Source organism: Argiope bruennichi, chromosome 10 (assembly GCF_947563725.1).
Source record: "Argiope bruennichi chromosome 10, qqArgBrue1.1, whole genome shotgun sequence".
Classification (NCBI taxonomy): domain Eukaryota; kingdom Metazoa; phylum Arthropoda; class Arachnida; order Araneae; family Araneidae; genus Argiope; species Argiope bruennichi.
The window spans coordinates 91577381-91604841 of record NC_079160.1 but is presented as its reverse complement, the minus strand read 5'-3'; positions in this window follow the sequence as shown (position 1 = coordinate 91604841).

The window sequence follows — 27461 nt, the reverse complement described above, 5'->3', positions numbered from 1 at the left end:
CTAAAAATAATTTAAATCCAGTCCGCATCCGTTGATAATAATTGTCAACACAATGCGGAATTCAGAACAGAATGCGCATGCGTGAATTTTCAACGCCAGTTACGGTAACGCAAATGCGTGAATTTTTCTACTCCAGTTGGGGTAACGCTATGCAGATTAGACATTTTTAATTTCCTTTATTCTGTGTTATTTTAATTCAAAAGTACTTCAGAATGAATCTGAAACATGGATTAATTAACAATGTTTAATTTTAAATGCATAAAACATTAAGAAAATAAACAGAATCGTTTGAAATAATCGACCGAAAAATGTTAAACCTAGCCTGATTACTGTTGGAAAAAAAACTGAAGCCTTACTCATTTGGCGGTAAGGAAAATGAAAAGACTTTTTGGCGGGAAAGTTAGTTTTTAATTAATAATTAAAATTCTAATTAAAAATTAAAAAAAAAGCAACCCCCAGGTGCACATTCTCAACCTCCAAGGTATACATGTACCAAATTTGGTAGCTGTAGGTCAAACGGTCTGGCCTGTAGAGCGCCAACACACACACACATTAAGCTTTGCTATAAGTATATAGATGTAAACATCAAACATCTCATCTTTTCATTTTTCCTTTCACCCCTATTTTTGGCTAAATTAACACATCCTGACACATGCGCAAACGTTCGTAGGGCTGTCGAATCAGTGGATGAGAAGTACAAAGGATTTTTTAAATAGACGTTGATGTTTATAAATATTGTAATGACTGAATGAAAATAATAAAACATTTAGGAATCTGACCAGTTACATGTAATGAAGTATACATTTTAATCTAATATTTTATAATTAATTTTATTCGTGCTTTTTTCTAATTTTACTTATTTGGGTTCTAGATGAATAACAGTTAACATAATTTTTAGTAAATTTAATTATTTGTGATTCTAGGCAGTTGCCTAGTTTACCTAGCCGGAAATCCGCAATTGACTAGAATCATTTTTGAGGCTTACAAAATAATTATTTCAAATTTCCTTTGGACATATTAAGAATGTTGTGTGTATTAATAACTTAGCACACTTCAGATTCTGCCATTAAAATAATCTACTTAGGGAATAAGTAAAATCTGATGAATATTTTATTGTGTGATAATTCTTTATACAGAATAATACTTTTGGGTTCTAGATGAATAACAGTTAACATAATTTTTAGTAAATTTAATTATTTGTGATTCTAGGCAGTTGCCTAGTTTACCTAGCCGGAAATCCGCAATTGACTAGAATCATTTTTGAGGCTTACAAAATAATTATTTCAAATTTCCTTTGGACATATTAAGAATGTTGTGTGTATTAATAACTTAGCACACTTCAGATTCTGTCATTAAAATAATCTACTTAGGGAATAAGTAAAATCTGATGAATATTTTATTGTGTGATAATTCTTTATACAGAATAATACTTTTCAATTTACTTAAATCTATTCATTTAGTTTATCATACCATCACTTACAAGGAGTTTCGAAGTAATCAATGTCTCAAGAGTCCCACAATAGAAAATAATCCGTCTGTTATGCAAATTAGCATATTACCATTCAGAGACAGTAAATCCTATGTACTGTCCCATTTTCTGTACCGTAGAGAATACATTAATTTGTGTGAGGTATGTAGCATATTATTTGTTTAATAAATAAATGGGCAATTTTCAATTTAGTGCCATCATTTTGTATTCAGTTTTAAGTACTGTAATTTAAAGTTCAGAGTTGATGGGCTTTCATTGGCTTAATTGGAATAATTAGTAATTCTATTTAAATTCAGATATCGGTACATTCCTATTATTTGTTAGGAAATAAATGATAGTGGAAATTCACGCTACGAAATACACGAATCTTTGTCAAAAATGATCTTTTAGGGAATTTTATCTGTATGGTAAATATCATTTAAGAAAGTTGAAAACAACTGCTTGTTCCGATTATATTGTATTTTGTAAAGAAAGTTAGTTGAAATATTAGGAAAATGGGGAACATTATAATATTTGAAATGCATTTCAATAACTTTCATAATTATCAGTTAATTTAATGAATTCACTGGAAAAGGAAACAGAGGAAATGTTTTTTTAAGCATCATTAATATAAGAAGAAACTCAAATAAAGGATTCTAATAAAAAGATTCCTAAAACAAAAAGGTTAATTTTCTAGCAATTAATCTCTGTACGCCTATTATTAGAATTTTTCTTTGGTCAATTGAATTTCATATTTCGAAGATTAATCGACTAATTTGTTTATTTTCCTTCAACATTTATATTTAGAATTACTTTTTATTTCGAAATCGAAACTAAAATTATTTAGAAATTAATTTTAATTCTGATTAGGTTTCGTTAGTTGAATAAATCCAAAATGTATGCCATTTCTGATTCTAAATGACAAATTTCGTATGAAACCGTAATTTACTTGAGAATTTCATAGAAAATATAATGTGTTTAATGAAAAAAAAATATTGTGACTTTTTCTTTTTAAAATTTTTAACATATTTTTTGAGAACTTTATTGCTTATATTGAGGTTTTCATAAAAAATTGTTCCTATTCAAAATCCTATTACTATTCATTTGTAAAAATTACTTGTTCATTTCTTAAAATTAGTATATTTTGAATTTTTAAAGGCTAGTGATTTTAATTATTGTCACTTCTTTGTTATAATTATTTATGATTTATATAGCAACTTTGCACTACTTATTAAAAATATTATACAATAAAAATGAATGTTTCCTGTCTTTTTTAATTTAATTTTTTTATTTTCTTTTGTCTTTTTCTCAGATGCTATAATTAACAGTATTTTATAACTGAAACTTTTAAATAAATGAAATATTTATTATTATTATTATTATTTTGACAATGAGAAGTTGAATTTTCACTGCTTGTCATAAAAGAAATTTTGCACATTCTTATTTGCACTGGATACGATAATTTCAAATTGAATGCAGTTACGGATCCAACGAAGTTTTCACTGAAATATGAAAAACCAAATGATTGTGGAAATATTTGTTGTTCGTATAGCAATAACTGAATTCTCACAAATCATAGATTTGCATGAAATATCGATTTCATGAAAATAAGGAATATGGCTAGGATCTACTGAATTTTCCACTGAAATAAGAAAAAAAGAATAACCGTGGCACTATTTGCTGCTCGTATAGCAATAAATAAATTCTCATAAATCATTGAATTGGTTGAAATGTGAATTTCATGAAAATGAATACAGCGATGACCTAATGAGTTTTTCACTGAAATAAGGAGAAAAAAATTATTATGGCAATATTTGCTGTTCGTTTAGCAATAACTGAATTCTCACAAGTCAAAGATTCTTGTAAAATATAGATTTCATGAAAGTACCTATGATAAATTTTAAATAAATTGGGATTAAATTTATTACATTGAAAGTTCAATACTATATTTACAATACTACAGAATTTATAGAAATTTATTTAGATGAATATATTTATTCTTGTTAGAAAATGCATTTTCAAAGTATTGTAAAGTTTTTATTTTAAGAAATAAATAGCTTAAGGTGGCCGACTACGTTCGAAGCAATATTTTTGAAAAATTAGATATTTTAAAAACTATTTATGGTTTTTAGATGTATTGTCAATTATAAACACTATATATACAAAAAAATATTTGGAAATATAATATATTTTGAGAAATAAGAAGATTTGTAGTAAATTTTAATGAAATTTTACCTAAACGGTTAACACTCTACACAAAATTGTAATGCAGCAATCCTATTTTTCTTTGTACACAAGTTATAGAACATAATGATGAATGAAATGAACCAAAATCTAAGAAACAGTTTGAGATGCAAAGAAATTATGGGTAAAAATGTACGTATATTTACATTTTTTCCATAAATTTACAACTTAATTTTTCTAAAAACACCTATAAATGAAAAAGTATTTCACCAAAAATAAAACTTTTGGTTCACTTCATTGCCCACAGTATTTAAAACACACGCTGAAATTTTTTATGTAAATACCTCTATTAGTTTTTGAGATATCATGTTAACGGTGGATAATTTTTATAAAAATTAAAGTTTGAGAAAATTGAAGTTAAAGAAACATTTTAGCTAAAAAATTGTTTAAAATTATCCTGGATGATAAATCAGACCTTCCTTTTCCTAGAAAATATTATTTTGGAAAGAGGAAAACCTGAACTACAAGAAATAATAATAATAAAAGAATTCGCCAATGTGATCGAAAACCAGTGTTTTTAACGTAGTCGGATACCTTAATATAATAAAAGACTATATACAATTTGAAAAGAACAAAAAAAAGTTAGAATTCGATAGTTAAATTTATATTATTAATTATTTTTCTATCAAATGGTAAGGTGAGGTCAATGCAGAGTAAGAGAAATACTCATGGTGCCTCTGCCAAAAAATAAGGTTATAAAAATACTTTTGATGTCTAAAAAGAATCGGAATCCTCTTCAATTATTAAATATGATTTGAATCAAGTCCAAGAATTCGATTTTGCAGAATTTGAATCAGGTGCTATATAGAATAGGATATTGAACTATGATGTGTTTTTTTCTGAGACGTCCTACTGAGAATCTTTTCAGAAACATGGGACACTCTTTTATGCATTTCATCTGTGGAAAGCAAAAATATCTATCCATATAAAACTTTTTCTTATCTTTCAATGCTTCTTTACCATTTACATAGCCTTCCCAAAATATATGTGGTTCGCAAAGCTACAAAAGAAACTTTCTTTTCCTATACGGAATTTGTGCGAAGTTTTACCAAAGAGTGTTTTTTCTGTTAGAAATAGCTGTAGATAGCAAGTATTGAAATGTTTTTTTTTTCTTTATTTCCGTTGGTAATGGTTACTTTTAGGGGAATGCTATTGGGTTGAATAACAGACAAGGTTGAAATTGAAATATTAGATTATTGATTTTTTATATGATGTATTCCAGAAGTTTATAGAATTTGATGCATTCTAGAAATGAATAATAAATATCAGTGATACAGAAAATAAAATATTACTGATTTCGAAAACGATATCTGGAGGAAATTCTTGAATTGGGCATGTTCCGAGAAAACCATGAACCTTCATGTCTTTTGTACACTTGGAATTCTATGTAAAATTTATCGTTGTTGCTTTTAGCTAAATAATAAACCGTTTCGTGAAATTGCTTTTTAACAAGCGTATATTATACAAATATATCTTGATAAAGCTAGATCAGTAGAAAATTTTCATAAATATTAAAATTTTAATAATAAATCATGGAATATCAAGTTAAATCCTAGGCATGGTTGATTTGATTGGTTTGTTGAATTTTATAGACGCAAGATTCAAGTTTTTAGCTAAATTAAAGGAAAGCAAAATTGGTAAAAATAGGTACACAAAAAAATTATGCTACAAAAATTGATAAATAATCTTCAAATGATTTTGAATTTTAAATATGAAGCATTTCTTATTTTTAGCTTTTTTAATATTAGATGTAAATACTATATGCAACAAAAGAAATTGTCTCATATCATTTTACCTGTTAGATTCATTCCAACTCTTTGAGACAAATGCGACTGGGTCATCGAAACGATTAGTTCAGAAGCCGCAGTCATACATTATTTCTAAATTCCTTGCTGGAAAAATAAATCTTTTGATCCTAAAATAGATCGATATAAAGATTTTTCATTCAAGTGTTAGCGGAACCATCGGTACATTTGGGACAGTTATATTTCATAATAATGAACTGATAATTTAACATCCTCACGAAATAATTCGAATTCTTCGCCGAATGGCACTTTCAATGTTTTTTATGTTTTGAAATTTATTCTTTGGGATTAATCATCTGAATTATATTAATTGATTTATGACTAAAAATACATATTTACAGACCTCATAGAAATTTATAATAAGGACTAACGAACGTTTTCAGATTTATATCAGTGTGAAACACTAAATAAAATATTCAGTAATAGAACTTTATAGCATGTATTTCAGTTCCAACTCATCTTTTAAGAATGCCCCTGAAATTATTTTTTAAATAGCATTACCGTTTTCATTTATCTAATTAATTAATTTTTCCATTCTGAGAGTTCGATTATTTATATTTATTTTATCACTCTAAGAGTGCGATGATCTACGGAAAGCAACTCAATCAATCGATTAACAAATGAAGAATTACGTTGTAAAGAGAAGATAGAAAAAATATAAAAAAGGAAGTGAAACGTAATTAAAAAAAAAAACATTCGGTGGCCTATGAAAGCGCATTCACTACACATACAACTGATTGACTCATTTGAAGATTAAAATAAATCCTTTTCCCCTTTGAATTTGATGATTTCAGAGTTTTTGTTTAAACGTTTGTCTGCCCAATCACGTTGTGTTTTTTTGTTGCTGATTCAACACTTTTTGATCATTTGAATTTTTTTTAAGTATTTAGGAAAACTTTTTTAATTTCTTTTTGGAGCATTTTTTATTATATTCCAATAATTTTAAATGGATATAAATAAGCTCCTTTCTTAAAGATAATAAATTTATGTCCTTCCTTCCTTTCTTCATTTGGTCAATTATGACGAGAGTCAGTAAAAATGGCACAATTTTATCATTCATCTTTTTAAAAAAATGTGTTTTTCGATCATTTAAATCCTAAAGTATAAATCAAATGTGACTACAATGTATATTTGAAAAAATAAAAAAGAATCGATAACTTTAATAAACATGTGTTTTTGAATTTTTTGATAGTATAGTTTTATGGTAACTTTATAGTTTTAATCTTGATTTAAATAAAAGTTATTGTGAATATATATGACATACATTTAAGAGAAAACACGTGTATGCCATACATTTTCTCTTAAATAACTACGACAAATTCAAAAGTATTTTTGAGCGTTTGTTATTTAAAGAAAGGGAAAAAATATCGTCAATTTTCGAAATACAAAAATTAATTAAATATTTAATCAACTAGAAATTAACCAATATTTTGGGTTCTCCCACCCCATAAGTTTTGGGGGAAACAACTTAAAAAATATTTTAACTTCATTTAAAATTTAAAACTTTGTTTTCCAATGGTTTCAATTTCGTTTCTGGAAAAACTGTTATTTTTATTTCTTTGTTACGCTGCGATACGATTTTGTATCATTATGGCATTATTTCTCTAAATTTCTCTTTTATTTTATAGACATCTTTTTACAGCTTTTCCTACTGGATTAAAGGAGCGATTTAATGTTGCTTTAAAGCATGCATAAGTCACCTACTCAGCCGAAAATAATGTTTTCAGCAGAACGGCTTTAAGCTGTAGAAATTAATTGAAATTTTCTCTTTTACCCATAATAACTTCGAAGTAAATTACTGGAAGAAAAATTACACCTACTGAAAACTCAAACCTTTACCTTTTGAACTATAAAAATTTCGTGTGTCTGCAATTTTCCTTAAAATATTCTTAACTTCTAAAAATGTTTAGCCCGGACAAATTTGAAACAAAGTGATGGCTCGGTATTCTTTTGATAGTTAAGAGTTCATTTAAAACGTTGAACTTCTCTGCCACTATTTTTAATTTCTCTTATTTTTAATGAATATCTTTAAATAATGTTGAAAAAAATTGAAACAAAAGCTGAGAAGGTAAAACATTCACAAGCAAATGAAATATTTCTTTATATCTGAAGAATATGGATACATACCAAAAGTCGTTGTCAGAAAATGTTAATAAAATTCTAAAAGAAAATGATTTGTGTTAGAATTTACAAAGATTTGACTTATCTTGATATTTTTATTAATGAAAAATGAAATATTTAATTAATTGTCAAAACTGTTCCTTAAAATCATTCTCATACTTTCGATAACAACATTTGTGACATTATCTGTATTTATCAGTTGTCAATGAATTTAAAGAATCGTTTGACACGCTAGATATTTAAATTTTAATTAAAAACATCTCAGACGATAAAATGATTTTGTATACTATAAAATTTTATGCTGAAGTATTTTTTGGTTAGAAATATTATGTACAAAAAAAGTTCAAGAAATATTAGTTCGGAATAAGAATTTCCATGTTATTCTCATCTGTACCATACTAGAAATTCTTTCATCTTTAAAATAAGATAGATTTCCAAATACTTTATCATAAAACCTCAGAAAACCAGACGATAAAATGATTTTGTATATTTTGTACATATTATAAAGTTTGATGAAAAGGATTTTTCGGTTAGAACTATGATGCATGAAAAGATTGTAATTCCATGTATTGCCGAGTATATCTATCAATTTGAAATAAGAAATTCCATATTATCCTTATCTGTACCTTACTAGAAATATTTTCTTCTTTAAAATAAGATAGATTTCCATACATTTTCTTACAAAATCTCGGAGAATAATGTTGCCCTCGTACTGGAGCGCCACCCAAATCACATAATAATGCTTACAAATTGCATCAAAAGTGGATACAATCTTAACTCTAATGTAAATGGCTTTGTTTGTTTTTTGAGATCTTTTATGCAAAATTAATTATCTAACTAATTGGCCCTGTCTGATAAAAGTAAACAAAGGAGGCACTGAAAGCTTAATCAATAAAATTTGTAATCTTTCCTTGCATCTTTGCTCTTATTTAAAATCGGATCTAATTTTACCTCGCATTTCACAATCCAAGCCAGTCACAGTGATTGATAATTAGTGAAAATAAAATCAAGTGAAACATAAAAAAATAAAATATAAATTAAAAGACCATCTGTTTTTACATTTTTTGATCTTTTTGATTTACGCCAGATAATTTGCCTTTTCAAGTGTCCTAAATAGATTAAATCGTCGGGGTTTTAAGCATCTCCTAATGATAAAATAAAAAAAAAATATGTTTAACTTGTCAATGACCTTTTCTGTTCTTAAGTTTCTTCTATATTGCAAATATCAACTTGGATTTTTATACAAGTTTGCATAATTATTTAAGCAAAAATTTATATATGATTAAAATTTTCCTTTGTGAACTTTGAATACCTTGAAATTTTGAGTACCAGATGAGTATAGAAATGGTAGGGGGTCGATTACGTCTTACCGATGATGGGATGCGCTTTCCACGGGAAAGATTCTACTGTGGCCCATAATGGTCCATCGGACTCAACCTTAGTTCCTGCCAATCCTGTCGTGCTGGTTCGGTCTTTCAGATTTTACCATATGCCTCATGACGGATCAGAGTAGTCAGTGCACGATTACAGGGTATATGTAAGGAAGACAAAATTTAGAAAAAATTCGTTTCTAAATTATAGGCTTATATTTCTTGTAAAATGTTTAGAATGCTTCATGTTAAATCCTACTTGATTCATTTTCAAGCATACTAATTGGTTCTAATGACTTATGCTAAATCTTTTCATTGATTTTTTTTAAATGAATAGAAAATTATTCATAATAAACTAAAACAATTCGCTCACATTTAGAGACCAGTTGTTGGCCAAGAAGATTAATAGTATTAATCTAACCATGCCAGCCGTCTTTGATAAATCACATAACTTAAAATTATTTTAAACAAAAAACAATTATTATTATAAAAAATATTTTTAATTGAATTTGAGCAATAAATTGTCAATTAGATAAAATTGTCTGCAAATAAGAGATACGTGTTCTACTGTTGAAGTTTAATTTTGTGATATGTCTGGAATATGATCGATGGAGGATAGCAAGGGACTATATGACTCATCTACGTTTTTCATTATCAATTTTTACAGGAAAAAAAATTTTTTTAAAAAATATACTGTGACTGTGGCTTTTCAATTGTGTCCTGGTTTAAAGACTGTACTCTTAAAGGAGTGTTTTAAAACTTTTTTTTGGGGGGGGGGTGGATTTAGAGCGTATAGAATTTGATTTAACTTAGTGAAAAGTAGGCGATTATTGATGACACCATGAACTTATATATGAAATAAGAAATTTCGAAACCGGTGCTTAAAATGTGACTAAAGTATTCTGTCGCAGTTTATCCCCATAGAAAGTATACATTAGAGATATGTTTTTGAAATTTTTCTGAAAAATAAAGACAATAAGATTGAAGGGGGCAAGAGTGACAATATAAAATGCATTTGTAGGTAATGTGTTCTCATATGCAATATAAATTAAAGAAATCGAATGTGTAGTTGAAATAGGGTGACTAATTTTTTTTTTCATTTTCCTGGTTTTTATAAATATATGGATGAAAATATTAATACCATGCACAAGTTTATTTTTACACAATTACATATAAGGATCTAATATTAATTTTCTTTTTTGCATGCATTGGCAATGCTATAAAAATAGAAAAAAAAACAACTTTGTTTTTTAATAGCAAAAGTGAGAATATCATTAATTCTAATTTTTGACATTAAACATAATTAGAAGATCTGTCATTTCATTACAAAATATTGAGCTGAAATAGTAATGGAAAAATTTTGTCGTTTTACTTTTGTGATTTCATTTTATTTGATTGTTGGTTGTTTTTATTAACAACATTATTTGATCTAGATTAATTATTATCGTTCTCAAAATTACTTCGGTTTGGTATCTTTAATGTTAAGCAGCCTCAATTTCGAATGACCAAGAATTTTTCTGAGATAAGTTAGGAAAAAAAAACATATTATATTATTTAAACGCCATTAAATAATTATTGTTATAAAAACTCATGATAAGTTTCGACTTTATCTAATTACGACAAATATTCTTTCATTTTTGTCTTGGGATGATAGAAATCATCAACAAATTACGAAATTAATGATCACTGCTTTGCACGTACAGACCCGTTGACTTATAGAGACCAAATCTGGCACAATGATGGATTAGTAGAAATGGCAGCTGTCGTCGTCAGAATTATTCTTTAATAATAGTGTATGTGTAGACATTTTGTTTTTGCTTAAGCCACTCTGTTCTTACAAGCAATTCTGCATTATATTGGTTTTCATATCACAGCTGATAATACCTGAATTATTTCTATATGAGTATAATTTGTTTAAATTTCTCAAGCAGTACATATAATGCGATAGTACATTGTGCTAATACATTTTTGCGATGATATTCTCCACTATTATCTCTGAGAAGTTATTCTCCATTGCTATTTATGTTTCCCGAGATGAAAGTTTATCCTCATAAGGATTAACGAATATGAGAGATATGTCATTGTTACATGTTCTAATATATAAATTTTTGTCTAATATTTAATTTTTCAAAGCAGATATTAGGTCACGTTACTTTAAAAGCTATAAACTTTATGTTTCATTCATATCAAATAAACTTTTTGTTTTGTATATTACTGTTCTTTCATCTCTTTCTGAAAACCCACTTATGAAGCAAAATGGAATTTTGAGTAATGCTTTAAAAGAATCCTGTTTCGTTCGATACATCAACTTTTGTGAAAGGAATATTAGCTTTTTCCATATGAAATGATAAAGCTGAAAGAATCTACCAGATGTTGACGGAAGGCAGCTGAAAGATAGCACTATGTTGTAAGACAGGCTCTAATAAAATGCTAAATGGAAAGTAGTAAAAAATTACAGTAGAGCGGTAACGCAGATTTCATTCGAAAGTTGAAACACGGCGATATATTGCAAGACAGATGCTTAATAGAATGTAAAAAAAACTGCAGAAGAGAGAGAGCACAAATTTAATTGTAATGCTGAAAGGAAGCAATACATTGCAAGATATAAATAAAATGTAGTAAAAGCCTATAGAAGAGAGAGAAAGCAGATTTCATTGAAAAATTGAAAGACGGTGATATATTTCAAGACAGGTACTAAATAGAATGCAGTAAAAACTGTAGAAGAGAGAGAAAGCAGATTTCATTGGAGTGCTGAAAGACAGCTATACATTGAAAGACAGGTACTAAACAGAATGCAGTAAAAACTGCAGAAGGGAGATAAAGCAGATTTCATTGGATTGCTGAAAGACAGGGATACAGGGCAAGACAAGTACTAAATAAAATTTAGTAAAAGCCTAAAGAAGAGAGAGAAAGCAGATTTCATTAAAATGTTGAAAGACGATGATACATTTCAAGGCAGGTGCTAAATAGAATTCAGTAAAAACTGTAGAAGAGAGAGAGAAAGCAGATTTCATTGGAGTGCTGAAAGACAGCTATACATTGAAAGACAGGTGCTAAACAGAATGCAGTAAAAACTGCAGAAGGGAGAGAAAGCAGATTTCATTGGATTGCTGAAAGACAGGGATACAGGGCAAGACAAGTACTAAATAAAATTTAGTAAAAGCCTATAGAAGAGAGAGAAAGCAGATTTCATTAAAATGTTGAAAGACGATGATACATTTCAAGGCAGGTGCTAAATAGAATTCAGTAAAAACTGTAGAAGAGAGAGAGAAAGCAGATTTCATTGGAGTGCTGAAAGACAGCTATGCATTGAAAGGCAGGTGCTAAACAAAATGTAGTAAAAACTGCAGAAGAGAGAGACCGCAGATTTCATTGTAATGCTGAAAGACAGAAATACATTGCAGGGTAGGTACTAAATAAAATGTAGTAAAAGCTGTAGAAGAGAGAGAAAGTAGATTTCATTGAAAGGCTGAAAGACGGAGATATATTTAAAGACAGGTGCTAAAAAGAATGCAGTAAAAACTGTAGAAGAGAGAGAACGCATATTTCATTGGATTGCTGAAAGACAGGGATACATAGCAAGACAGGTGCTAAATAGAATGTAGTAAAAACTGTAGAAGAGATAGAACGCAAATTTCTTTGGAATGCTGAAAGACGGTGATATATTTCAAGACAGGTACTAAATAGAATGCAATAAAAGCTGTAGAAGAGAGAGAGAAAGCAGATTTCATTGAAAGGCCGAAAGACGGCGATATATTTAAAGACAGGTGCTAAAAAGAATGTAGTAAAAATTGTAGAAGACAGAGAACGCAGATTTCGTTGGATTGCTGAAAGACAGGGATACATAGCAAGACAGGTGCTAAATAGAATGTAGTAAAATCTGTAGAAGAGAGAGAACGCAAATTTCTTTGGAGTGCTGAAAAACGGTGATATATTTCAAGACAGATGCTAAATAGAATGCAGTAAAAGCTGTAGAAGAGAGAGAGAAAGCAGATTTCATTGAAAGGCCGAAAGACGGCGATATATTTAAAGACGGGTGCTAAAAAGAATGTAGTAAAAACTGTAGAAGACAGAGAACGCAGATTTCATTGGATTACTGAAAGACAGGGATACATAGCAAGACAGGTGCTAAATAGAATGTAGTAAAAACTGTAGAAGAGATAGAACGCAAATTTCTTTGGAATGCTGAAAGACGGTGATATATTTCAAGACAGGTACTAAATAGAATGCAGTAAAAGCTGTAGAAGAGAGAGAGAAAGCAGATTTCATTGAAAGGCCGAAAGACGGCGATATATTTAAAGACAGGTGCTAAAAAGAATGTAGTAAAAATTGTAGAAGACAGAGAACGCAGATTTCGTTGGATTGCTGAAAGACAGGGATACATAGCAAGACAGGTGCTAAATAGAATGTAGTAAAAACTGTAGAAGAGAGAGAACGCAAATTTCTTTGGAGTGCTGAAAAACTGTGATATATTTCAAGACAGATGCTAAATAGAATGCAGTAAAAGCTGTAGAAGAGAGAGAGAAAGCAGATTTCATTGAAAGGCCGAAAGACGGCGATATATTTAAAGACGGGTGCTAAAAAGAATGTAGTAAAAACTGTAGAAGACAGAGAACGCAGATTTCATTGGATTACTGAAAGACAGGGATACATAGCAAGACAGGTGCTAAATAGAATGTAGTAAAAACTGTAGAAGAGATAGAACGCAAATTTCTTTGGAATGCTGAAAGATGGTGATATATTTCAAGACAGGTACTAAATAGAATGCAGTAAAAGCTGTCGAAGAGAGAGAGAAAGCAGATTTCATTGAAAGGCCGAAAGACGGCGATATATTTAAAGACAGGTGCTAAAAAGAATGTAGTAAAAATTGTAGAAGACAGAGAACGCAGATTTCGTTGGATTGCTGAAAGACAGGGATACATAGCAAGACAGGTGCTAAATAGAATGTAGTAAAAACTGTAGAAGAGAGAGAACGCATTGGAATGCTGAAAGACAGCTATACATTGAAAGACAGCTGCTAAATAGAGTGTAGTAAAAACTGTAGAAGAGAGAGAAAGCAGACTTCATTAGAATGCAGAAAGAGAGGCTGATCGAAGAGGGAAATTGATAATCGAGATAATTATATATTCAGATAATTATATATAAGGCTTTAAATATTACACATTGGAATGATCAGTGTTTTTAAAAATAATTCCAATTTTACCTGTGAATCTTAACGTATTTTGAGAATGATATAGATATGAAGTAATATTTGTTCAATTGAACTTAGAAAGTCACTTGTCACATGTTACAATTGTGGAATATTGCAATAGGTAATATTTCTAAAACCACCCAAACCTTTGAAAACTCCTTTTACAAGCAAGATTTGAAAGTTTCAATTAATTAAGAACGGGATCATAAGATATTTTAATTATTATTGTTAGTTAATGTTAGTGCTAATACTTGTAGGAAAAGAAACGATTTTTTAGGCTATCAAGTTACCAGTCAATCAATTTTTCTTTGTAATTTGATTATATAGAAATCCAGTTTAGATGCAACGCGAAAATTATTATTTAATATATCATATAGTTCTTATCAATTGACAAAATGAATTCAAAGAACTGAATTCTAAAAATTTCTTTGTCATTCGGAGAAAGAAATATTTCGCCTTTGACTGCAAATTGAATGCTTCCAGGTCGTACAGAAACATATTGGTTCACATATTGAGCATATATATAGTAGTATTTGTTTTTTTCCCGGAATTTTTTATTGCGAAAGTCCGTGCTACAAATATTTTGTAGCTGTTGCTTTAGTTAGACCGAAATAAATGAAAACTATTAACTGCAACTTTCCCAATTCGAAAAGAAAATAAATCTTTGATACATAATAACAAATTGAACTGTTTCAATTTTTGTGAGAGAGCTTTGACACGAAATACTAACGATATATCTTCTGTTAAAGATAGCCCATTTGAATCACAATACAATCGATCGGTTTGGTGATCCATGGATGCCTTAGAGAGAGGTGGTATTTTATATTCTGGGATTTTAATCATTTTAAGTATATCGTTACGATTCGCTTATGTGCTCTCGTTTCAGTTGAAGACAAAAATCCTATCTTTGAAAGAACATTCTATTTAAAGTAAAAGAGAGTCCTAAATTTGTGATAAAATGTATGACTTTTTTGTCAGAGAAACTTAAGATAAAAACAGTTTTCAGTCTGTTGCTCTTGAGAGATTGGGTTAAACTTTATTGTATAAGTAGGGATTTTTGGCAGGATTCTTTATTGTATAAGCAGGATAGATAGTAACGCGATACAGTATTTTAAATTTCTGAAATAAAACTAAAAATTGAAAAATAAACTAGGGAAGTCATCACAAGGTTATTGATGGAATGTAATTTAAGAATAGTGCATTGGTTATTGAAGTGTTTAATTTGTTTTATTCGAATGCTATGTTTATTGATTCAACACACACGCACACGCACACACACACACACATATGCTTTTTTGGTATATAGATATATCTATCTATCTACATATATTTAGAGAGAGAGAGAAAGAAAAACAGAAATAGATAGATTAGATTATATTAGATTAGATTGACAGATATATATATATATATATACCGTAGCTGGCTTCCTGGCATAGGGGCAGCTCGTCTTCCCCGTCATCTGGGCGTCCTGGGTTCGAGACCCGGTTTGGGCATGGTTGTTCTATCTGTGAGATGTGTGAATGTGCTCTCCTGTAAAAAGAGGTTGTGCGAGCGAATGAGTGATGCGTGAGTAGCAAAGTCGTACTCTTGGCCCTAGTTGGCGCTACTATAAAAACAAGAGACGCTCTTCCACCGGCTTAAATCGCTGTCTTCGTAACAGTGGGCTTGTCCATGGCAAGTGCCATAAGAAAGAACAACAACATATATATGCTGTGATTAATTGATCACATTAATCACAGCAAACACACATAAAAATTGCCTCATATAATACTGATTAGGCCAGGAGAATCTAGAGGTTAAATCTTTGATTTAGATTTTTCTGGGAAGAGGTTAATCCTTTTATGCATAAGATCATTTTAGTTCAAGTACCTCAGAAAGTTGGAACGTCAGAGCTTCTCTTTCAAGTATAAGAAACATTTCTTCCCCTCCTCAAAAAATGCAATGACAGTCTGTATTCTTCAGGAAATATTATATGAAAGGTGTCACTGCTTAGGTGATAGCTGTTATGCAAATATATATTCAGACATTCTTTACATTTCCTTTGAAAACTTCATGCATCCCAAATCGATCTGGACAAGCGCTTCTAATGAACAAAGTATGAGCCGTGGGAATTCAATTAATCACATTTAAAGAAAGATGAAGGGAATTTGGCAGTTATATTATTACGATTCGAGATGGTTTCGGATGTTTTCGGCCTTTCCGTAATAACAGAGTTATAGTCCGTAGTAATAGAGAGGGAAAAAAAGAAGACCTAGAATGTTTTGTTTTCTTTTAGAAATATACAGCGTACAAAATGTGAATGTATGCTGTAAATGAAGCATATTGCTAGTCAATTCCTATTGCAGCATTCCTATTTCACATTCTGGTGTAATGAAATGAATGTAATGAATTAGATGGACTTATGAATTCTGGAGTAAGAAACGAAAGTAATGAATTACATGGACTAATGAATTCTGGAGTAAGAAATGAAAGTAATGAATTAGATGGACTAATGAATTCTGGAGTAAGAAATGGAAGTAATGAATTAGATGGACTGATGAATTCAGGAATAAGAAGTGGAAGTAATGAATTAGATGAACTAATGAATTCTGGAGTAAGAAATGAAAGTAATGAATTAGATGGACTAATGGATTTCCTATTTCAAGTTCTGGAGTAATGAGTTAAATGAAAGACGGAAAAGAAGGGGATAGGAATAATAATATCTTTCAACTAGCCACATAAACTGATTTATATAGCTTAGATCTAAAGAATTCCTCAGTCGAATTCCTTACATTTAAAAAAATGTTACTAGGAGAACAAAATTAGACCGGAAGTTACCATTAATGTGAATAGAATCGGGTTTAATGTCATTAGGACACAACGCTTCATAATTTCTTAATTATACATTATATTAGTCATTAAAATCATAATGGACCCATCATCACTCCTACTTGATAAATTGACATCTGTTAACATAGTGGCTTTTTCTCGCATGTCAGTGTGTAATCAGTCGATAATTAATTCCAGGATAATACAAATCAGGAACCAGATGTTAAGCAGTAGGAAAGTCATCAATAAATTGAGAAACATCCTACATTATCTGAGTTAACGTCTATTTTATATGCTAAATAATATCTTCTATATGCTAAACAAATTCTACAATAAGTATAAGACTGCATAATATGTAAATCCTTCTCTTCCAGGTCTAACAAGACTAAGATTAATTTTATAATTAAGAATTGGCGTTTTAAGGATCATAACAATTATATAAAGTTTAGAAATCTCATTTGTACAAAATGCCTGTGGGAAACAATGCTTTTTTTCAGAACCAAATATTATTACTTCTTTCAATGTTTACAATATTTAATATAAACAATTTTTAACTTAAAATTATTAGAAAACGTATTTTCTTTCATGCTATAGGTTTGGAGTCCAAGAGACTGCATTATTTATTCATTGCTTTAACTTTTTTACTTTAACAGTTTAACTTTTTTCCTATTTATAATCGGAAGAGGAGTTTTTATTCCCTCACTGGCAACATTTTAGTTCCCATTTCACCTCATTCAAAAATAAATTGTGTGAAACTCTGTGCTATGAGTTTAAAAATATTTTAAACTCAGTTTAAAAATATTTTAAATATAAAATTTTATCTATAAATGAATTGCAATTATTATATTAGTATTTTATCATGTGAGAACATGATGTTGTTTTAGTTTGAGGATTTTGAAGCCACAAAATTGACGATTTATCGCTTTTGTGACATCAATTTTTCGCTTTTAGGGTTATAAAAATAATATAGATGACGATGTTGTGACATTTGGCAATTTATCGCCAACAAAAGGCTGAATTTGGCACGAATATCCGCCATGTACCCGATTCTCCTGTTTGGCAGAATCATATGAAGTTACCACCTGAAAAAGCACAAAGAAAAAAGGGAATGAGCACGAAACAGAGAGGGGAGATATCGGAAGTTGTATGCATAAAAAATATATTTATGCGTTATAATGATAATAATAATATAATTCTTTTTAAAATTTTCATTATTAATTTCACTAGCTAGCAAAAAAAGGTCAGAAGCTCGAAAGAATTAGATAAAACAAACATATCTTTTCAAAAAATTATTGATTGCGCAGTACAATAGTCACGTGATCAATCCAAACCAGCTTTAACAAGATTTTCATTTTTTTTTTTTTTTTTTTTTTTTTGTCTTGAGAACAAGCTTTGGGGCTCGACCGATTCTGAGATGGGGGGAAAAACCATCGTTTTTTTTAAATATCGGCGCATGCTTAATCTGAGAGTCAAGTGTTTGTGTCAAATTTTTAAAACTGATTAATGACTTAAACTAACTAAGATAAACAATCACTTAAAAAATAATGTTCTCACATGATAACTTGAAATTTGCAATAGCAGACTTCAATTTTTTTTAATACTTTGTATGTAAATAAATTACAATTATTAGTATATTTGATTTAAATTAAAATGTTTACTTGTATCCAGAGGATTTATTTATGTCCATAGAACCCTATAAATAACAGAAGTCGGAATTACTATACTGATACATTCATTTTCTACCTGTCACCAACGTAAAATTTAAAATTCAATCTAGAAATCTCAGGCTTTCATACACTCAATCTCCGTCACTTCAGGGCGTCTGAAAATGTTCGCTAAAACCGTGATTTCAGTATGAAATTAAATATTTAAAAGAGGAATGAGGGTTATTCACAGCACAATGAAATTACTGCTCCCGAAAGGAATTTTAACTATTTCTCGTTTAAATATTTATTAACTAACCGGTGTTAACTAATTCAGATCGATGGGGTATTGCTCAGATTTCTTCTGGCCTGAAATTCCCCTTTTGAATGGCAAAGCCCATTCATTGCAGGATATTGCCCTTTTCAACACACGGATCAAAATTTGTTCCATTTCTCCATTCAATAAATTTAAGGATATTCTGTGTTCATTCAATACATAAAATTGTATTCTAATATATTAAAGAGACTTTTTTTCTTATCTTGAAAATTAATTTATATTGTGGAGTTCTACATTTTCACATAAAACTAGATTCCAAATGCTTTTTATCAGATATTACTTTTTCATTTTTATTTTATCAGATGTTTGTTAGTTATTCATACTCCATGTCTCTTTATAACTTTAAATAATGAAATTGTTACGTATCTGTAATATTGTTTTCCAGAATGGTTAGTTAAATCGTATCAAAGACTGTAAACTATACTGAATACTGATCGGATCCCGGATCAGTGATCCACAGACTTGGCCACAAAATGGATTATATTAAAATATTCAAGAATTTTGGCGATAGAGCCAATAGGAGCTGAGATATGCTCAATATGCAAAACCTTCTCTGTCCTGCTCTAGAAATTATAAAAGGCCGGCAGTCCAGGCCAAAGTCAGACGTCTAGTAGTTGCATAGTGAGTCAACGGCGAATTAGTCGGATCAGTCCAATGAAGCACAAGCGTTGGTGAATTGAGCTGTGTGCCGAATCTTGGCGTTTATTATAGAAGCAACATCAAGTCGTGTGTGGAGTAGCGAGTCATTGTAAATCGGCACTTGATTACAGCTAAAGCGAGGAGACAGTGGAGAATAGCAGATGTTTGGAGAGACCGTAGAGGATAGATAATAGATTCCCTCCTTCTGCTGAGTTTTATCTGGCCGCTGTGTATGTTGTGGTTGTTACTGCCGATTACTATTTGGGGACTACTGTGTATTGCTTGTGTACGTTTTGGCTGTGTTTTGTCCCCTGTATATTCGTGTTTAATAAGTGTCGTTATTTCTTATAGATACCTGCTTTCTGTTTTACACCCACTACAAGCAAGCCTATCTTACTCGCAATATGGAACAATCTTTTCCATAAAATCAATGTAAAATAAGATAATGAGATCCATTCCGAAAAAACAAACATATAATAATGTAATTTATTTATAATACATGCTTATTTACAAGAAAATTATTTAAAGACATTTGTTTTTCTCCGACTCTTCAGAATTTCAAGAAGATGAGAAACAGCATTATCGTTGAATGAATTTGTAGCGCATTCAGCTACTGCTTTATTAGGGATAAGCTTTTGAACACACGATGCAACAATTTCCCATGCTTTTAACGTCTCTCTTATTTCATTGAAAAGCTGGGGCTATACTGAGGCAATTATATCCTGCTCTACTGACGAAATCTCCCTCACAGTTTCTTGCTGTGGCACAGAATGCAGTTCTTTGCTGTGAATGGATTTGTGCTCGCATGTTATTAAAGTGCTTCTCCTTCATAACGCAATGTGAAAGCATGATGCTTATCAAGGTGTCTCGTATTCTTATTCATTTATTAAAACTTCAATTAACTGTATATTTTACAGTTCCGGTTTAAATTTGAAAATAAAAAGCCGTAATAAACAAATGTTAAACACAGATTTATAACCAAGATATAGGCGAGATTCTGAATGTGACATCACAATGTTCAACACGTCACTCGTGTTGCGAAACATCGCTCTTTAAAAAAGCATTTTTTAAATTTTTTTTTTTACATTTTGCTTTGCCCAACTTCTTCAATTCATCGACTAACGTAATTCAGAATGGCTGCTTAGCACACTACTCAATGCTGACTCAGTACTTGACTGATTTCAGCTGTATCCCTTCGCATTTTTTCAGTGACCATAACAGAGCCTAAAAGACATCTCGCCAAAATTCTTGTAGATAATGGAGTCTTCTATTTTTTCTCACCAAAGACGCCAAATGGCCGTGGTTTCTCTCGAAGGCCGGAGATCTCCGATCTCTGATCTGTTTCGCATCCATTAGAGCAATCTGTAAAGCTGTTTCCCTCACAATAAATTTTAACTGCGCTTGTAAGCAATAATGCAAATTCGTTACAGTGGATATCATTAATTTCTTCTATTTCAAATACTGCTATTCAAATCTATGATTTTAGCAAAGAATTGGAATAATTTGAAGAATATTTTTATGATAAATCGTTATGCTGAATAACAGTTTTCAATTTAGTTGAATGTATTAGTTTAATACTTTGAATCAACAATTATAAAAAATTAAGAAATAAACATTACCACAATAATAATCCAATAGAAAATAATGTCTGTTATTTAAGTCTACATTTTACATTCAGAGACATTAAGCCGTATGATTTTACACACCTTAGAGAGTTAATCACTTTTGGCGAATTACGTGACATGTTCTTTACTATCCATGTAATTGAATTTAGTTTCACTAAATTTGGACAATCAATCTTAAGAAATTGTAAGTCATAATATTTATTATGAACTGATTATGAACTCACGTTCTGAAATCTAAGTACCTTTGAAGGAAGTTCTGCTTGAAGGAATTGTATCCATCTGATAAATTTTATATAATGACGCTGAAAAAGAAGTCATTTATATTCGATTACTAGCTGATACCCGGCGCATTGCTGCCGCAGAAGAAATAATTTTGGAAATATCGGTTGAAATTTAAAATAACTGTCTCGTTTAATTAGGAATAATAGAATGAATAATGTTTATTTTCTGATCGACAATGAATATATTCATTGAAATTTAATGATATATAAAGGAAAAGTATAAATAATATTTATTCTTTGACTTTATTATTCAAGTACTTTAGAGCATACAGTATTTTCTGTTTTTCCGTCTTCAGCAAAAGCAAATAAATTTCTTGGTTGTCCGACTCGTAAGCATCCAGCATACAACTGGCCATGTAAAAAACATGGATTTTCTAGTTTCAATCCACACACACACACTTGAAGTGATTGACCTTGGGATTTGTTGATGGTCATCGAGAATGGAAGTCGAATAGGGAACTGCAGTCGTTTGAAATCTAAAGGCATGTCGGTGGGAATATTGGGAATGCTTGGTATGAGCACATCTTCCTCATTCGACTTTCCGTTAAGAATAGTTGCCTCGATTATTGTCGCTGATGCGTGTAATCAGGTAGCATATGCACGTTGTCTTTCTACTTTTGCCATATGTTTTTTTTTTGAAGCCCGAATTTGCTTATATCTACGTGCTGCGTTTCTAGTTCTACCAAGTCATGAATGTTTGGGAGACGTCTATACAATTGAATGTTTGGAAGACGTCTATACAATTGAATGTTTGGGAGACGTCTATACAATTGAATGTTTGGGAGACAATATAAGTCTATATAACTGAAATATCTTTTGTCCACTCACTAAATAAATGGAAAATTTAGTTTGCTCTGGAAAAAATTGTAGTATATTTAACTTCTATAATAATAATTCTACTCTGTATGTGTGCCGCTTACTGTTTGTCTTTTGTCAATTTTAAAATAATGTTGAATAAAAGAAACATATGAAACGATTTGTTTTTTTATTGTTCAAAATAAATGCTAATAATTGTACTATGTCTATAACCAACCCTCATTGGCAAGCAATAAGTTGGCCAAGTTTTATCGTAATCGGTTGAAAGGTATGGCAGCGCATAAGGTACGAACAAACAAAAATTCATTTTTATATATTGGATTTAGCGATTCTTTTTAGAGAATAGATCAGAATATGATGAAAAAGAAAACACTTTCATGATTTCAAAAGCAATTCATAAATTTTCGAAATTCCCAGATGATAAAATATATTCACTGTAGAAGAAGCCGTAAGAAATGATTTAAAAGAAATTAATTTAATGAGTTTTTTTAAAGATAATAATTATTTTTCCATAGAGTAGGAAATGCGAAATTTTTTATTGTAGTGGAATGTATTAGTTTTTTAAAAATAAAAATACAAAGTATTTTACAGTTATTTTTTTGCTAAAATAATAATATTTTAGATTATAAAATATAATTTTAATAAAAGATTATTAAAATATAATTTTTTTCACCGTCATTTTATTTATTAAAATTTTTATTTTCATCGAACGATTTTTTTATTTGTACTGGTTGCTAATTCAAATCGTTAGCTGATATTTTAAGCTTTTGTTAATATAATTTTAAATATCGTCTGTAGATTTATATTGCTTTAGTTAATCCGAAATCAAAACAAAAAAAAATATATAAAAAAATCTTTTTATTCCTGGAATGTTTTTGTTAGTTTTCCTAAACCTTGCAATATTAGTGACTATAATTTAATTTTTTTAAATTCTTGATTCACTGGAGAAATTATTTAATGATATGAAGTGAATGTAAAAAAAATATGCTGACATTTAACACATTTTTGAACATGTTAGTTGTGAATTTTAATTGTTATTTTGAAGTTACATTTTATGTTGTAACACTAAAGATGCTGTAAATTATTTCTTAATTTAAGAATCTATTTTTTTTTCCTGATTTTATTCTAGCCATTTTTGGCGATATTTGATTTGCCAGGATTAATAGTTATGAAAAGTTTCTGTTAAATATTTTGTGTAACTTGAGCTTAATGGTTTTCTCAGAAAAATATTTTTGAGCTTCACATTTTGATAAAAATATAACTTGTACTATTTTTTAAGCCTTACCCGATTTTGTTCATCTTGCTCTGCGTTTCCCAAATTTTCTCTCTATATATTTATACATCCAAATGCATCTCAGGAAAGATCAAAAGTAGTAAAAAATGAGCACACTTAAAACTTGTCATCATTGCTTGATTCTGAAGTTAAGCTTTAATTGTAAGTACGATAAAAGTCCAAAAATTTCATTAAAAGCTTACTTTATTACAAAATCTATTCAATATGGGGAAATAAGTCGAATCTACGTATCTTGTTATAACAATGGGAAAAAAAACTCCTTTGTAGATTATAAACTAGAATGAAAACGAATATGTTCAAAAACGAAAATGATTGAAGTTTCACTACAACATATTTATGAAATACGCATAAAATAATCCATAAGAAATAATTAAAAATAAGAAATGCTAAACGGCAAAAAATGGTAAAAATAGATTAAAAAATTTTTTTAGATGGTGAAAAAATTATTTTTGAGAATTAATAATTTTTGGAAGTTATCATATAAAAATCCCATAGTTTAATTTAATTTTTAATTAATTAAAATTTAAAAAAAATACTTCTACGTATTTATTTCCACATTTTGAAGTATATGTATATGAATTTTGATTAACTCTCAATCTAGAACTTTAGGCTGTAGAGTTCCACATATTCACATTCATTCATTTTTATTTTATTATTTTAAGCAAAGATTTTAAATTATTACACCTTTTAGCTATAATTATAACAGTTTTATTTTTTACGATATTTACTATTTATTGAAAGTACATTTTAAAAGCAATTATATATAAAAATAAATTTCAAATGCTACTTTTAGTTAAAATATTGTTATTTAAGCTTGCTGCATTCAATCTTCAAAAATAACTTTTTAAACCTTTTTTTAAATTATATTTAGCATTTTCTTATAAAACAGTTTTTATTATTATTCAGTCAGCTTGTATTATATCAATATCAAAATTGATCAGTAACTTTCCGTATTCAAATTTGTTGCAGACGATATTATTAATTATATTTAAATGAATACAAATTGATTTAATAGATTTTTCCATCGAAAAGAAGAAAGTGACAAAAATTTTACCTATATAACCATATTTGAATTAATTGCATCAAGATTTAATTCAGATTGATAACGTCGTAATTTATATAATTCTTGGATGTTATTAAAATGATTTTAGTTCATGTTAGAAAATTCCTGTTCGTCACCTTTTAAAATTATCTTTTGGACTATAAATAATTAAAGATAAAATGAGCTTTTCTACGATTTCCTTAAGGTTAAACAGAAAGTTACGTTATATTCAAAATTTGCTGCAAAATACATTGGCAAATACCCAAAAATTAATACAATGTGGTTCCAAAACTTTTTGCGTTTAAAAGATTTTTTTTTCTATGCTATGCAAAAAAAGAAGCGAAAATTACTTCAAATGTTGGATTTGATTTAAAACGAATCAATGAGATCTCTTCAAAAGAATTCGGACTCAGGTGTAATAAATGATACGACATTGAATTTCGAACATTATTTTCTACGAAAACCCACAACGAACTTTTTTTTAAGAAACATGTGGCACTGCCTTTATGCATTTCAGTGATAGAAAGCAAAAATATTAACTCATAAAAGAAAGCCTTTTCTTATTTTTCAATGCTTTTTCACCATTTACATAGCTTCCTTAGAATATTTCTGGTTCACAAAGCTACAAAAAAAAATCTTTTTTCTCTAGATGGAACGCCTGAGATTCTTCCAAAATTCTTCTAGTTTATTGGATAGAAGAATCCGTATAGCGTAAGTATTGGAATGTATTTTTAAAATGTAAGCATTTTTTTATCCTATTTTCAGCCGTTGTGGTTTCTTTTTGGATAATAATATTGGATTAAATAATTAAAAGGATTAAAACTGAAATATATTTTTAAGAATTTAATTTTTCTTTTGTTATTTTAGAAAATTTTAAAATTTCTAAATTTTTTATATGAATTATTGATCTATTATTCTAATTTCTATTGCTGATGTAATTATTTTTGAGAATTATATTGTTCTTAAAATGTGAACAAATTTTAGAATTTAAAATAAAAGCAAAATTTAATATTTCATATATGTTTTTTCAATCAAATCCTTATTAATGCGTAATTGTTATTTGCATGAAAGAAAATCGAAATGTGATTATCGAAAGAAATGACACATAGAACATGGGACACTTAAATTATTGCAATCAAATACTTAAATAATGTTTTTTTCTTTCAAAACCTTACTTAAGTATTGTATTAATTTACAAGACAGAAAAATCGAGATATGATTATTAATAGAAATGAGACATAGAATGGATCAAATGTGATTAATCGATTTTCACATTACTCTTAGACGTAGATTACTTGTAGATGCGATAAATTTAAAATAAAATGACTATAGTAGATAAAATTTGCACGTTGTATTTACAAAAGTTCTGTTAAGAACTTATGTTCATAATATTTACTATATTCTTAATTAAATGTTATTTAAAACTTTAATCCAATTTTTAATTCGAATTTAAAATTTTAATATTTTTTACCAATAACTTCGAAGCAAATTAGAATAAAATTGCCATTTTTATACCAGTTTAAAGCACAGACTTAGGGACAAAATCCTCTACAACATATTTCACCGAAGATTTGATAGCATCTGCAATTTTTATGCAAAAACCATTATTTCCACTTTTAATTATGTAAAAATCACATATTTTTCAGCTCATTGCAATTTTGAATTATTAAAAACTTTAATCCAATTTTTAATTCGAATTTAAAATTTTAATATTTTTCACCAATAACTTCGAAGCAAATTATAATAAAATTGCCATTTTTATACCAGTTTAAAGCACAGACTTAGGGACAAAATCCTCTACAACATATTTCACCGAAAATTTGATAGCATCTGCAATTTTTATGCAAAAACCATTATTTCCACTTTTCCTTATGTAAAAACCACATATTTTTCAGCTCATTGCAATTTTGAGTTACCATTTTCATAGTCAAATATATTAGTCGTCTAATAGACATAAATACATGAAATATTTTTTTTATTTGGAAGGTATAAAATCTAAAGTTCCAAAAAAATTTGAAATGTAATTTTTTTGACTATCATAGTATTCTCTGTTTGCAACTTTTGTAAACAAGCAATCAAAAACACATATTTTATCGTTGAAATTGTAAGTGATTCATAAAATTTATTAAGAAATTGATAGTTCATTCCAAGATCATAGTAATGCCTCTCTTAAGGATTTTCAAGAGTTCAGTGGAGTAGTGTGGTATACAGAGGAAAAACATGAATGACTCGAAACAACTTATATCAATTCCCACTTAAGCTAAAGTGACCAACAAAAATCTCTATAAAAGAAAGGAATTCAAAAGTGAAGTAAAACCACACTTATATTCTCAAGAAACGTTTATAAAATGTATTTTTCTCCTACTGGGGTAGAAAAAGATTACTTAAAATGTTTTGAAGAATGTAATCACATTTCCAGGAGATTTACAATTAAATGTATCCATTTTCACAATGTTTGATCCATAAATTTTTTTCTTAATTACATTTGTAAATTTCTGTGGAAAGCGTTTCTCTTTACGAAGACTGGATATTTTTACTAATTTGTTAAATAATTTTTTCCGCATAAATGTATAATTCCTGGAAAGAGAAATGTACAGGGATTCTTAATGAAGGTTTAATGGATGCTATATCAGTAAACCCTGAACTTGAGATAATTTTGGTGGCCATTTTTAAGGAATTTGTCAATCCTAGCGACAAAAATGGAAATCCTTGAGAATCTAAGAATTTCGACCTTACCTCTTTTGAGACCCGAGGTTTAAGGGTTCTTCTAGAATACT